Source organism: Acanthochromis polyacanthus, chromosome 11 (assembly GCF_021347895.1).
Source record: "Acanthochromis polyacanthus isolate Apoly-LR-REF ecotype Palm Island chromosome 11, KAUST_Apoly_ChrSc, whole genome shotgun sequence".
Lineage (NCBI taxonomy): Eukaryota > Metazoa > Chordata > Actinopteri > Pomacentridae > Acanthochromis > Acanthochromis polyacanthus.
Window position 1 is genome coordinate 18,054,368 of NC_067123.1, and position 14,782 is coordinate 18,069,149.

General features: G+C 39.0%; 1 protein-coding gene and 1 long non-coding RNA gene across 15 annotated transcripts in view; one reads left to right on the forward strand and one right to left on the reverse strand.

The window, feature by feature from the left end:
• thrb (thyroid hormone receptor beta) overlaps positions 1-14,782 on the reverse strand; it is a 152,996-nt gene that overhangs the window by 124,427 nt on the left and 13,787 nt on the right. The window contains exon 1 of one of the 12 annotated variants that reach the window (XM_051955799.1): positions 1,908-1,926. The exons of the other annotated variants lie outside the window; for them this stretch is intronic. The gene's annotated coding sequence lies outside the window, so the exon portion shown is untranslated. Of the gene's footprint in view, positions 1-1,907; positions 1,927-14,782 lie in introns of those variants that run through there. 12 annotated transcript variants of the gene reach the window in all.
• LOC127536169 (uncharacterized) overlaps positions 1,960-14,782 on the forward strand; it is a 358,454-nt gene continuing 345,631 nt past the window's right edge. For 2 of the 3 annotated variants that reach the window (XR_007945157.1, XR_007945159.1), the window contains exons 1-3: positions 1,960-2,202; positions 2,634-2,730; positions 4,241-6,058. This is a non-coding gene — a long non-coding RNA (uncharacterized LOC127536169). The remainder of the gene's footprint in view (positions 2,203-2,633; positions 2,731-4,240; positions 6,059-14,782) is intronic. The other variant, XR_007945158.1, reaches the window with a different exon arrangement.

The window sequence follows — 14,782 nt, forward strand, 5'->3', positions numbered from 1 at the left end:
AAGTATGGTACCCAATTATAAATGGAAGTAGGAAAATATCTATAGTATACTGCCACTAGTGTATTGCGGAACTTGAAATGTTGTGGATGTTAATTTTATATTATTTTTATAAGTTATCAGGCATGTTTCTAAGTTCTCTCTACTTCTAGTTATAATTTCCACTGAAGCTCAGGAGTGAAAATGAGCCCACAGCGATTAAAAATCGCAGCAAAAAACAACCAATAGGGGCTGAAAGAGTATTGTTGTTCTCTTTTTGTTATTTAAGGTTTCCTTCAGGTCATTTTTCATAACTTTTTTCTCATGAAACCGGTTAGCCAACACCTATTTTCGATGCAACTACATGTAACTGGTCATTGTTAAGGAAGCAAACCCAACCACTACTATCGGATTTAAGCAGCGAGCAACACCAGAGTCGCAGGAAGTGTGATTCAACCAGTGGGAGGATGCAATGAGTAACCAAAGTACCTAAGTCTCTCCTTTCTTGAAGCATTACAAGACTGCTTACGCTTCCTAGTTCAGGCTAGCTGGTCATTTTGAAATACTACTTTGAGTAAAACCAAAAAAAAAAAAGAAAAAAAATCTTTCTGGGATTTTTTTTTCCCTCAGCCACATGAGCTACATGCAGCTAGTTAGCTAGCTGACAGGTGGTAGAAATACTGGAACAATTACTTCATTCGGCAAAAATGAATTTGTTTTGAAGTTATCCTTTACATTCCTTATTGTACTTTAAAAAACCAAAGACATCCGATGAACTATCTTGAGGTCTACCAAGTATTACGGACATTTTGGTAGTTTTCTGATATTTAATGAACCAAATGACGTATTGAAATAATTTCTGTCACAATAATCAGGAGTGTTTCTAGGTAATAATTACTTTCAGTCCTAGACAACTCAACAGTAATGACAAAAGCACAAAATAAAAGACAAAATAGCAATGATAAAAACAATAAAATATGACATTAAATACAGTATAACTAACTTATAATAACAATAGTGTATACATTTATTTACATTTACTTTTTAGCTAATATAATTTGTAATAAAGGAACAGTTCATTTTCAAATAATGAGTCAGAATAGTGATGCAGGTGTTCTTTTTTGTGTGACTGAGAAACACTGGATGCATTGCTGTGGTATATAAGGGTATTTTATCAGATTCAAAGTTGCATCTAAATACCAGATCTGCGGTACAACCACAACACAAAAGCATTATTCGGCTTTGATACATTCACTGTCAGGGCCATGCTCAAACCTCTTGCTTCTGAGTGTAGAGCCGATCACAACACAAGCAAACAAACCAAGCTTTTCTAGCACATTCCCATGAAATCCAGTAAATCTTTGTCGAACTTCCAAATGTTTGTTCTTGAAACACGAGAAACTTATTTTTATTTAGGCTCAGATTTTTTTCCGTTTTCTGAACCAAAGCAGATTTCAAGACCGCATTTGCTCGACACAAATCCAGAATACGACTAATTGCAGTAAAGAGGTTAAGGTACGAGACAAAATCGCCTTGATTCTGAATCCAACATTAAGAGCAGTTGGAGGGCTGCGGCAGAAGCACCAAAGCCTTTTGTTTACTTCTCAGCCATTTCCTCCAAATCCGGCTGAATCATCTGATTACTTAGATGTCTGTAAATCTAATTAGCCTTATGTCTTCTCTGAAAATCCCCCTGCGAAGACACAAAACTGAGATTTTTCCTCTTTCAGCCCTGTCAGCAGGCCCCACGTCTCATCCTCTCACAACAAACACGCCGTCTTGCAAGATTTTGAGCAGAAAGTGTCATTCTGAATGCGTTTTTCCACGCCATTCTTCCGGTGCATCTTTTTAAATCAGAGAAAATTCATTTCGCCACATCATCTATTTGACAAATAAATCTGAAGTGTACCAAAAAAAAAAAAGCCACTCACTCAGAGTTCAGTGTTGCTCTTCAGCTGATCTGAACATGATCAGACACCCACAGACACACAGACACACACGAATGTAGTGCGGACTGACATGCGGTATATATAGGGAACAGGAAAAGAAAAAAGAAGTGACACAGGAAGAGAAAGCAGAATGACAGGGGTGAGTCAAGCGTACCTTATGGCAAAAAACAAAATGGAAAGAAGACTGGTCAACCTATGCTCCTCTGTACACTCATATGATACATGCAACATTCAAAGAGAGTCTACAAAACGGCAAAAACAAGACAGAAACAAGACAGTAAGTCAATCAGTGAATGGCATCCAGGGCACAGTCTGACAGCTTTCTTTCTGCATAGCTGTGGTGTTTTACTTCCTTCTGTCTGAGTGTCTGGCTCCGTGATATGCTGAGAGGAGGGGTGGGTGAGAAAGTGTGATGGAAAACAGCACGATTCCTTCTCAAAAAAACAATCCTGTTAATCTAGTTTATTGTTCAGTGTATTTTTTTAGCCATTTATTGACACACAATGTGACTCTATCTGCGGAAATCTTGCGCCTCAAGGAGTTTTTACAAGTCTTTGGGTGTCTTCTTAACACTGTGAGCCCAGGGCTGTTTGTGCTAAACTGCCACTCTTTAAAGGCTCATGGAATACTCACTGCATGTCATGTTTTTAGCTTTAGAATGCAGTACATTATTGTCTCTGTGTTCATGTCGAAATTCCTTCCACTCAGGTTGTTTGTACAGTCTCCTGTGCCTTTACTTCAGCAAAAAATGGAAAAGAGAAAGACTGATGACACGGATAAACACGACGGCGCCCTGGCTTAAAAGGTCTGAACTTAACAGAACAATTGCAGTATTCATGGGGGTGTACGCTGAACAGAAACCTCAAGTACTTTATAAAAAATTATTATCCAGCCATCCATGAGCTCAGTCTGAGTCGACTGCTGGTGTTACATCTCATTCTGGGACCAGGTAGAGTTGCAGCAGTGCAACAATAAGATCACCCTCAGGTAATATCAGGTGCATCATGCCAAACAATAGCAGTTATTTAAGCAGAAAAGCATTATTTTACCTATGTTAATGTTAATTGATCTGAGTCAGAATGGGCTAACGGATTTCACAGTGTAGTCACAAAATATGATAAGACTGCCTGGATATCATTATTACTTCACTATGTATAAATAGCATTTCCTGTTCGGAGGTTTGTAATTATGCTTTCATGTGATATATTAATATATCAATGCACGGATATGCTAATATCTATTCAGTGATTGTGTGACATAGATACTATTACACCTATTTAACAACCAGTTCATGACTAATTCAAACCACAGTGGTGGGTGTGGAGATGGACACAGAGCTGAACGGCCAACGTAACCAGAATTTAAAGTGATGTATATTCAAATTTTTTTACTGCCAACATTATGTCGCACAGACAAGCAAATGTCATTGTCAGAAAGGGCAAGTGGTGTGGCTTCAGTTGACATGAACTACATGTCGCTACAATAAATACTTAGACAGCAATTTAACAGAGAACAGGGGATTTTAATTTGGATGTTAAGTGTGCTTGTCAGGCTGTGATGGTTATGTTTTAATTACCAGTTTCATCGATCAAAGTGTTGTTCTTTTCTGTCTATTGCTCTTTAAAGCACACTTAAAATGAACAATTCAGTTATTAAAGCTGATAAAATGACTTTGGTAAAATATCTCTGTGAAGCCCTTCCAAACCTGTGAAGTAGATTGTGGAATCAGATGTAAATGCACTTAACATTGACATCCCTAGTTAAGTAAAACTGCAATAATTTTCATTTAAGTGCATTTGAAATTGCCACTTGGCGTTAACTGAAGGTTCATAATATTTCTTTGCCCAAACAAGTCTTTAAAGCCACAGTCTCTTTGTTTTGTGTCTTAAATCTCCTTTCAAAGAGGAGGTTTAGGTGGTTTCACACTGGAATGACTTCAGTGAGTGCTGCTAAACCCCTCCAACAGACTTGAGACAGCGTTTTTTAAGATTTCCATTCCTCTGACATTAGGCTGTCACTCAAGCATGACTGTTTGAGGTTCAAGGCACCTATGAACACTATCTGTGTAGATTAAAAGACAAACCACCTCACCACATGACGCGCTCTCTTTTTTGTCCTGGATTATCTCAGATTAACTTCATTTTTTCATGTCCTGTAGCTACATCACCCAAACTGCTGAGAGTGGCACCTTGAATTCTTTATATAGGGGATACTGTTAGGAGTGTTCTTTCAAACAAGGCTTTAGCTACAGTTTAGATACTGATCTCTAACCTCTCATAATCTTCAAACTCAGTTTTGCTTTGTCTCTCTGATAGCAGGTGTCTGATCGGTCCAAAGGTTTTTCCTGCAGCAAGACTACAACATCTTTACATCATGGAATCAGCCTGGGATTGCATAACGAGACACAAGACAGGCATCTAAATACACGGAACAACTGTAATAAGCTTTCTAAGATGCTGAACAATCTACAAAGTACCTTTAAAAAAATTGTGTGCAGGTGTAACGAGGAGAACTGGTACTGTTTTACAAGACTAAAACATTCGCATAACTCACAGATGAAATAAATGACATTAATTGTAGCAACTGTGCATGACAAGGTCAGGAATATGTGACACAGTACAGGAACAGTCAGTTCTCAACAATAGGGTGTTGATGGAGGAGAAACAGATCTGAGACACTTTTTACCAAATGGTTACGGTCAAATGACTGAGTCTGAAGAAGGTCAAACCCTTAACTGACAACCAAGTGGTGGAAGGTGGGTGGTGGGCTAAGTGAGGAGGATCTGCTTCAGAGGTCTTGTAAAGTCCAAGCCTTTGCAGGTTGGAACTGTTTTTCCATAATACAAATAACCAAAGTCTATTAATCAGCTAATTTAGCTAGTTTTCTCTACATTTAATGTTAACCTTTACCATACGATGCATTACTATGGGTTTATGAGAGAAAGGAAGCTCCAGGCAGCATCAATGTCAATTGCCTGAGCAAGTAAACAACTGCATGAAAGTCTCCAGGCACAACTGTTATTTTTTCGTCTGTGTTGACTTACTAACTTCAGTCTTTCATACTGTCACGTGGGTTGCTGGTTGTAAAAATGCAGTAATTTACTAACCTGTGAGAAACGTTAAAGTGGAGGTTAACAGTAAACAGCCTTTAGTCTTTCTTACCTTTGGCTGAGTGCAACAAGTCGAGATAGCGGGAAACATTACATACATTTGGCCAAGTTTAATGTACCTGTCCCTTTACAGCTTCGGGAACTGAAGAATGATGTTAATGTTATCCGTCAGCTGAACATTGATAGCGCAGACAGTAAAATGTGTTGGTGAGGACACTAACTGCTAACTCACTATGACCACACTGTGCCCAGCTTTAGAAACAGCTGGAAAAGGTTATTTGCTTACAACCACAGGATTCAGAATCATGGAGGATAAAGTTGCCCTAACCTGTGAGTCAAAGGTCGAAAATGGTCATGGCTAGTTTAACATTCTGTCAAAATGTAGCTGCGTGGCAGAATACAAAGCATACGAATGAGTCTGTAGTTTTAGATGGTACAAAGTTGCCTTTATGTCAGCCATGGAAAATAAAAAACCTTTTCTATGCTCAAAGTTTTAGTGCAATTCTTCATAAGCAAATCTGTCTGATTTACAGACCCTTTTAGTCCAATTTTAAATGTTCTTTATCCTGAAGAATGTGTTGCCCTGATTAAAGCTCGTGTCCGGAGTTTGAATCGCAGTGTCTCCCAAAACACTGTTGGTCCCTCCCTCTGATTTCGCCCCTTTATTTGTGCACACGCAGTACATGAGAGGAGTGCCCGGAGTGCTGCAGCATCTTGCCTGTTTTGCTGTTTTCCACTCTTCTACATTTAGTACATTTAGTAAATAATAAAGGAATTACGTGAGAATGCTGTATTGAGTCTAACTTGTCCTAATACCAAAATAACATGAATCTGCTAGGACGAACGAGTAAAGTTTCAATATGTGATTACACTCGTGTATCCCTCTCGATGACGTTTATCAAACTTAATGCATTTACGCGTGTATATGTGTTACATTGTTTATTTATTTCTATCTAGAGTTCAGAATTGCATGACTCCTCTGACGAAGAGTATGTCCCAGACGCCCCAACATCTTCCTCCAGAGGTCGGGCATCTAAACGAAGCCGTCAGGCGGGCTATGGAGGCCGTGGTCGAGGAGCGACGCGAGCACCCCGAGCCAAAAAACGTCCTGTAGTCTCTTGGCCTGACAAGCCGTGGGATTGGTAACTTTTCTGGAAGTTGCTGATCCCTGATGCTCTCTCCTCCACAAGCAAAACAAATGTGCGCGCGGTTGCGTAGTGCGTAGCTCGCCCACCTCTGCATGGGCTTGCTTGCTGTGCGCGTAACCGTTGACTGACAGCATGACAAAGCTGAAGCTCGAACTTGATTGGTCGACAGCGACCGGCGCTTTTTGGAATAACATGGGGGTCTATGAGAGGAAGGCGGAGCTCATGAATAAATTTTCATATCGCGTCATACTAACATTATATTATAGTATCGAACTAGACTAACATTTAAGCTTTGTTAAACAATGATACATAAATTGAAAACAAACGGAAACTCCGGACACGAGCTTTAAGCTTGAACTTGCTCGTCCAGTTTCACACAGACAGAACGCAGAATAAGCGCTAACAGACAACTTTGTCCATAAGAGGCTAAAAGAATGGAACTTGGAAGTCAAGTTGTCCTTATTCAGCTTTATTCTCTATTGTGGCAGACAGTGTTTTCTTTAATCACCATGGAGAGGCAATGGTCATTTTGACGGCCAATCCACACAGAAACCGACTTCAGCAGCATTTTTTGACATCTATCACTCGGGCGTCTCTGAACAGATACGGAAAGCTCCTATTTCAGGATATGTACACAGATGTGTCTTAACCTCCTACGCTTTTTTTATGCAAGGCTTTTTTGTTTTTCTCCTCTGACACGTTCAGTGACACATGATCTCTACAGAAAACCGTTTAAATCACACAAATGTTCTGAACTTAAAAGTGTCTCTTTTGATTAATCCAGGCTCCCAGTGTATAAACCTGAACAAATGAAAGTCACATCCAAGCGTCAACACAATGCTACATAAGTGCTGTGCATTTGAAAAACACCTACCATATTGTACCTTTATACATTTTTATAGGAAATAATACAGTGTCCATTTAGGTAACTTTTTGACATGTCTTTTATAAGAGTTACAACCAGAGCAGAACCGAAGCAGATCAACTTCTGGACATTCTGTGGAATAACAATATGAAGCAGAAATGAAAGTAGGAAGAGACGACGTTTAGATGTATTTTTGCCTTTCCAAACTTCAAATTAAGTTACGTAAAAGCAGGAACATTCGGGTGCAACACAGCTCAAGTACCACTATAAAAATAAAAACTTTGGTACTGAATTATTAACTGATATTTGAAGTGGCTGAATGAAAACATTTGTCAGCTGCCTGATGTGAAAAAATAGCAGTGCAAAGTCGAGTGCTGACTTTGTACGCAGCTCACAAGGAAGGAAAAGGAGCAGCACTGACCAGGCCATATCGGAGAACGGGAAGTAGAAGTTTTTGACAAATTACGATAATTCAACTGAAAAAGACTATAAATATCCATTAAAAATGCTCATAGATTTATTTTTTTTGCTGTAGTCTGGACTAAGAACATGTTCCCTTATGTCTGTAGAACATGATTTGAATGTTCTGGTGTCTCTGTAGTACCACAGCGCTTCATATATAGTGATGCCTTGCGACACATTTTACCTTAAACAGTTGCAGCTCCTGACAATCTGAATATTGAAACAGGCCATATTATGATTTAGACTATATTTTGAGTTAGGCAATATTTAAATGAATTGTTCATCTCTACAGTAATTGATGACAAAGGTGAGAGTGAGTAAAAATTATGTGTGAAAGGTAACGCCTGATGACTGTACTTTCTTCGTAGAACAATCTTTTTTTTTAGCTAGTCGAGCAGTCATGTTTTTTCTGCATTTTCTAGTTTTAGAACCTGCAGCTGGTTTTAAAAACAACGCTTCTTTGTCTTGCACAACTGAATATATTTCAAAGACAGGAACAAACTCATCTGGTCTTGAGAGGGCCACTGTATCTTAAAAACAACAGAGAAGTCACAGTCAGAAGTAAATCAGTCCCTTTTAACAGTGCTTTCACGTTAGCAATATCACTGAAACAAATACAAAATAGGCTTTCTCCTGTATCACTAAGACCACTGCATTCCTGCAGCAAACTTCACTTTTGTGTTTTTTTTTTGTTTTGTCTACCTCTGGAAATTATGCCTGTATTGTAATGATCTGTGACCTTTGCCCAAATTCTTGTTTTTCTATTCATTTTATGAAAAAAAGAAAATTATTTGGCTGAATCTCTTGGCTGAGCAATTTCCCTGTCTGAAGGACTCCAAGGGTAAAAGCCATGTCAGTATCATTTTCTTATTCCTGCATTTGAAAAGCAGCGAATGCTAAAAGGAACAAAGGGATCTGCTGCCTTGTAACACAGCCTGGATACTAACGTATTCTGTATTTTTAGTAAGCATGGCACAGCCCAAGGTGAAGACATCGTCCAGCAACTAGTTTCCTGAAGGTGGAAATGTCAGCGAGAGAATCCGCCGTGAAAACTGCACAAGCTGTGAGGAAGATGATACTCAACAAGCCATGAGCAGAATCTTGGCCAAACCAGTTAAAAGTTCAGATCCTGCTGTTGCTAAAAACAGAAGCTCAATATTTTGGACAAGCGACGATTTTCTTAACTTCACAGAATAACATGATGAGACTGATAGAAGCTGTAGAGCTGCAGTAATGAATTTATTAGTTGTCAACTCATAAATTAGCTGCCGTAACCATTTTGATAATAGATTAATTGATTTTTAGAAACAATGTTAAAGATCTATACGAAATATTTTCTCATTTCTATGACAGTAAACTGAATATCTCTGAATTGTGAACAAGACCAAACAACAAACTCATTAATAAAGAAAAAAAAAATCACAGATTACGTATTAATGGAAATAATTGTTAGTTGCAGCCTTATTAAGTACAAAGCTTGAGTCATGGCATGTAAGTGGAGCATAACAAAGGCAGGAGGAAAAGGCCTTGATCTGTCCCAACAAATGGAGATGTTTGTGGCTTTTCATGTGGCAGTTTCATGCTAAATAACAGGTCTTCATCCGTGAGCTTTTGAGGTGTAGGCAAATGCATTTTTTAACTTTGACACACGGACATGACATCGATGTGCACTTGAACACCGTGCTCTCAAAAACATAAAGTCCCAAAATGTGACCCTATTCCTTCAGAAAAGGCAGATAAAAATTAAAATGCATATGGACAGCAGATTAAAAAAAATTACTTTTCTGTTCAAGTACCAGACATGTTGCAGTTCATGATGTAGTACATCAAATACAGGCATTTGTTTACAGTGTTTTAATAATCTCAGCTCATTAATGTTGGAGCGCTGTTCACCTTTACAGAAACCTTCTGAATGAAATAGTGTCAACGTCTTTACTCCCCTTTAGGTAAATTAAAGCGTTGCTTGGAATAGGCAGACATGCACTGTTAAAGGAAGTACTAAATACAAAGTATTCAGACACTTCAGCTTTCACATTTGTTATGTTGCAGTCTTGTGTTAAACTCATTTATTCCCTCAACACTATACCCAGTAATGATGAAGCGCAAACAGACTGTTAGAAACTTCTGCAAATTTATTAAGAAGGAAATATCAAATGGGTGCATAGAATGTGCAGGTGTACTGTATTGTATATTCTTCTTATGCATTATTCAAAACATTTTCCGTCTTCTGTTTTTAACAGGTTGGGACCAACAAAGTTCAATAGCTGAGGGAGGCTGAGAGCAGTGAACTCTTCACCTTTGTCCTTGGCCTGGGAGACAACAGTCAGTGCTATCAAGCCTTTGTTGTTGTTGGCAGACAGACACTCTCCCTTGTGCTGTGGACACATGCTTTATACTTTACTATGTCTTAGACATTCATTTCCCAAAGCAGCGCGCACCAGTGGGGGAGTTTCTGCAGACGGTTGTCTACCAACTCCCTGGAAAAGAGTCCCCTTCAATAAGACCATGCAGTCATGCAAAGCAGTATGGGAAACATAATATAGCTCTCCTAAATCTTACAGGACTTTGCCACAATTTACTACATCTAAGTTAGTCATTTTGGCTGCTTAGGGGCAGCACAGCATGCACTAAATATATACATATCACTCTACTAAGGAAAGAGAAACAGCGGTCTGGTGATCCCCCAGCAGACACAGAGGATCCATTCATCACATGTACCCGTCTCATCCTGGAGGGGATCGAAGGGAGCTGAAGCCTATCACAGACGACTTTGAGCGAGAGGCGGGGTACACCCTGAACCAGTCACCAGTTCATCACAGGGGAACACACACAGCAAGATGAATGTTATTTCTCAACTGTATTTAGGTCTGTATTAATAGTATCTGACGAGCACTAATTTGACTTCCATCAACCCAAGAGGACATATATCTTGACATTTTAACTGTTCTGTGTTTCACTGTCTTCAGCAGCTAAGCTGATAATAACTTTTTATACTTGTGCCATTGTGTGATGTGTTTGCTCCACATAAGGCCAGTTTTCATTAACCTTGTTGTTATGACGTTAACCTGCTGTTAATGTAATGAAAGATTTCTGAAGAGAAATCGGTTGAAGTGAGATGGTTTATGTGCTTTTTCTTGGGGAATCTAAATATCTTTATATGGTTTCTCCTTTTTGTCTGTATATAGTAATCACAATGAAAAGGAAACATTTTAAGGGGTGCTCAGAATAGTAAGTTTGAAATGACCAAACCAGCATTTGTGCATGGGTAACTCAATTCATTAAAAGTCACACATCTTACTATTATTGCAAACTATTTTTCAAAGCATGCTGTACTGGCTGTGATTTTTGATTTTTTTTTTTTTTTTTTAGGTGTGTGTGTGTGTGTGTGTGTGTGTGTGTGTGTGTGTGTGTGTGTGTGTGTGTGTGTGTGTGTGTGTTTGTGTGTCCGTTTTCAACCTTTAAGTCACTGTTTCCACTACTCCACTATAACATCCATTTTCAGAATAGAAATGGCTGTACAACAATAAAAGTAGACAAAATAGATACAGAGGTAGACAAGAACTATTTGCAGAAAGTCTCAAATTTATGCACTCTGATTGTCACCCTTTACTATATAAAAATAAATGTTTTTATGAAGGCTGAGAAGCTACAGATAAAAAGATTTCACAAAGTTTAGTGTAAGAGGCATATATACTAGCATGTAGACATGAATTCAGCAGAAGTGTTACTTAAAATGCAACAATGTATTCTTTGGAAAATGAATAGCAACACCACCAACTTGAGCAGACACTTATTTGAAGCAAGCATTTATACCCAAGCATTTAAAGCTAGTGTTGTGGCTGAGCATGACACTTCATTCTGGCCTTGGAAACAATTGTTTAAATCATGTTAGAAATTTAATAGTTTAGGGCATCTATTGGTCTTTAGCTCTCTCTCTACGGCAAGCAGACTTGAGATTATAGAGTCAGACTAGCAGCGTGTGCAAACAGATTACAGTTCTGATTGCACAATAGCCTTTGGCCTGAACAGCAACCACCACACCTTGGAAATACAAAGATTATTCAACATCTGGATAACCTCTCTGTGGACCTTGGTGCTTTGGGTGCAAATGTTGCCAGCAAATACTGACAGTCTGGTCAGGGCTGAGGGCACTATGCATGCAGTCAAATGCAGAGAGATCCTAGACGCAAACCCAGCACAGGCTGTATGCAGGGCGCATACAGAGAGGAAAAGCACGAGCAGCTGAGGCACCGAGCCAAAGCAAAGCTGGAGTGGGTTTGAGTCTGAGTGTCCTTACATGACCCAGCCAAAGTTTGAACCTAAATTCCATCAAAACAAACCGTACAGAGATCCGGCCATTGCAGTGAACCACTGATCCTCTATGAGCCTGACAAAACTCTGCAAGGAAAAATCTGCTTACGTCTAAATATACAGTTCTTGTAAAAGCAAAGTCAGGAACACTGTAAGCTTGAAGCTGTAGGAAAGGGCTGGGACATTCACCCGATAATTTTGATTAATTATTCACAGAAAATATAACGCGTTAAAAAAAAAATAACACATTTAATCTTTCTCAGTTCCCTAATTTCTGACACGCCAGTAACACTGTTGCACAAATTCCAGCCCAGTAGGTGGCAGTAATGCACATAAAGTCTGTTTCCCGTCCGTGAAGAAGATGCACAAGATGCACTCAGTGATGTCAGCACACAAAAAAGCTGATGAACAGTGATGGAAGAGACTGAATTGAGCTTGTTGGGCGGAAAGTTTTCTTTTAAATAACTTCCCAATGACAGCTTGGATAAAAGCACGGTTGTGTGAAAATTGTGCAACAAAGAGTTTTGTTATCATAGCAGCACTTCAAGCTGACGGCATCACTTCAATGCGAAGCACGCTGCTGTTCGCACCAGAGCTAACGTTAGCTATGACAGTCCTGGTACCGGCAAATGTTGTAACCATCCCATAATAGACCACTTTTCAAGACACCGAAAGTGTTTGAGTTTACAAAAGGCTTAAAATGTTGAAATATCATCGCTAGAATTGGACTTTGAGTTTGCAGTAATCTGTGAATGTGATAAATATAAATGAAACAGAAAATTTTTGTTGTTTAAGTTCACATGTATGTCTACTCATTGATTCAGTCGTCAACCAAAATTTATCTGAATTTAAAAACTTTGCTTGTGTCAGATATTTCCATTTGTCAAAAATGTGATTAATCACAATTAATTAATTACAAAGCCTCTAATTAATTAGATTCGTTTTTCCCACCTACTTGTAAGAAGGCTACTGTGCTGTATTTCCGCTGTTGTTCAGATTTGATTCAGATTCAGAATACTTTGTTTACTTTGTCCCCAGCGGACAGTTTTTGGCGGGCTATGCTTGCACTAGGAATTTGAAAGGAAGAGCCACTGTGGCTCACTCATAAGAATAACAATGAGCCACAAATTTCTGTGTCAGTGATAGCGGAAAAAATTGAGTCATTTTCCTGCATTCTGGTGCATTGTGAGGTAAAAAATGCTCAATTAAACGGTTCCATTTTATTTCTACTTATATGTATGTATGTTGTTATTTTCATCGTTTTTACACTCCTCCTCTGCTGCTCTGAGCATCTGGCGGTAGGCCCTCCTGTTCCTGTTGAGGCGCCACATCCTGAATGACAGGTCATAAGGAAATTCCTTGTCGGGTGGCGCCTCCAGGGACAGGGTAACCAGTTCGTCCACGGACTCCACCTTGAGGCAGTTCCGAGCAGAAGTTTTTATGGCTTGTGTACCTGAAACATGTTCATGATCAAAACTTTTTGACCCATAAAAATATTAATTTCATGTCCAATTTACCTTCTTTTCCTCCTATGTCCAATTCTTCAACTCTCACTATGTACCATATCTCACAACTGTAGCATAAACTCAACAAAAACCTCCTCTTTCTCGCTTTTCCTGATCGCAAATGACTCACCTTGTGGCACACCATTCAGAGATTTCACGCAGTAAAAATAGCATGCTTTTCTGTGATTGGCCGAGAGCAAGTCATGACCCAGGCGCGTGATCAAGATTTGGGTGGCTCCGACCATTTCCAACGCCTGCCGAGAGAAAAAGTTTGTTTTTCTTATATTATCGCTGGGGCGTTTCGAAGAAAACGCAAGTAAGAAAAATAGAGCGCCACTGTGGCTCACACGGTTCAGAATGACTGCGCCATCCAGCAAAACGATGCGCCAATGGCGCTGTGGCGATCGGCTAGCGCAAGCCTAGGCGGGGTATCATGAATCGAATTATGGCACAAAAACGTTGACGGTACAATCAAATTTAAATTTGGTTCAATTACTTTTCAATCTAGTAGAAAAATTTAAGTGTCGCAATAACCTACAGGGAGCTCACTCACTTTTACATTACGTATATAACATGCTAGGAACTGGCTCAAGAACACAGCAGAAGTCTGTCCTGTCTGTTGCAAGGGCACACAATTTTGAGCTTCCTGTAATGATTAAAAGGAAGGAAGACATGCATTATTCAATAATAGAAAAAAGTCCTTCTGGCAACTGAAGTGTGCTCAAAAAAAATTTAAAAAATAAATACATTTTGAAATAACTGGCTAATATGATTTTAATCCTCTTGATTTTAGCATTTGGTCTACACAGTTTCTAAGAGCCTGAGTGATGTCTTCAGTTGGCTTTTTTAATCTGAGCAGTTAAAATTTTTAATGTCCTGCCTTATATGAAAAAGAAAAGCAACACCTCAAGTAGAAACCTCAAAATACTTGGCATTTTTGGAGTAGCAGTTCCAGCTTAACTTTCTGTAAACTTACAAATGGATGGATTAATCAACCAATTGACTAATTGCTGCAGGTCTAGTACAGTACACTTCACAATCAATACCACATCTACGCAAGTCCTTGCAGAATGATTCCTATTCATTAACTATTGAATGCCAAGACCTCTACTCAATACAGCTGGAATGCTAATTGCGGCTTTCTTTCTTTGTGTGCTCCGGCTGACTTAGACACAGTCACTCAAAGATGAAGGTCAGAGGAAAAAAAAAAAGCCTACTGCTAACCGATTGGAACCAGATGAAAAATGTATTTGCCAAGTTTTTCAAAGCCGTGTAGCACAAAATTACCATATCACTAACATTAGTACCAAGCTATTGGAAGGTTAAAAAAAAAAAGAAAAAGAAAAAGGTTAACCCCCAGTTTTCAGAACCCCCAGTCGAAAACCTAGAAGGCAAGATTCTGAGACATTTAAACACCGTGTACATCAATCAGATTACTGTCTTTAACTACGACAAAC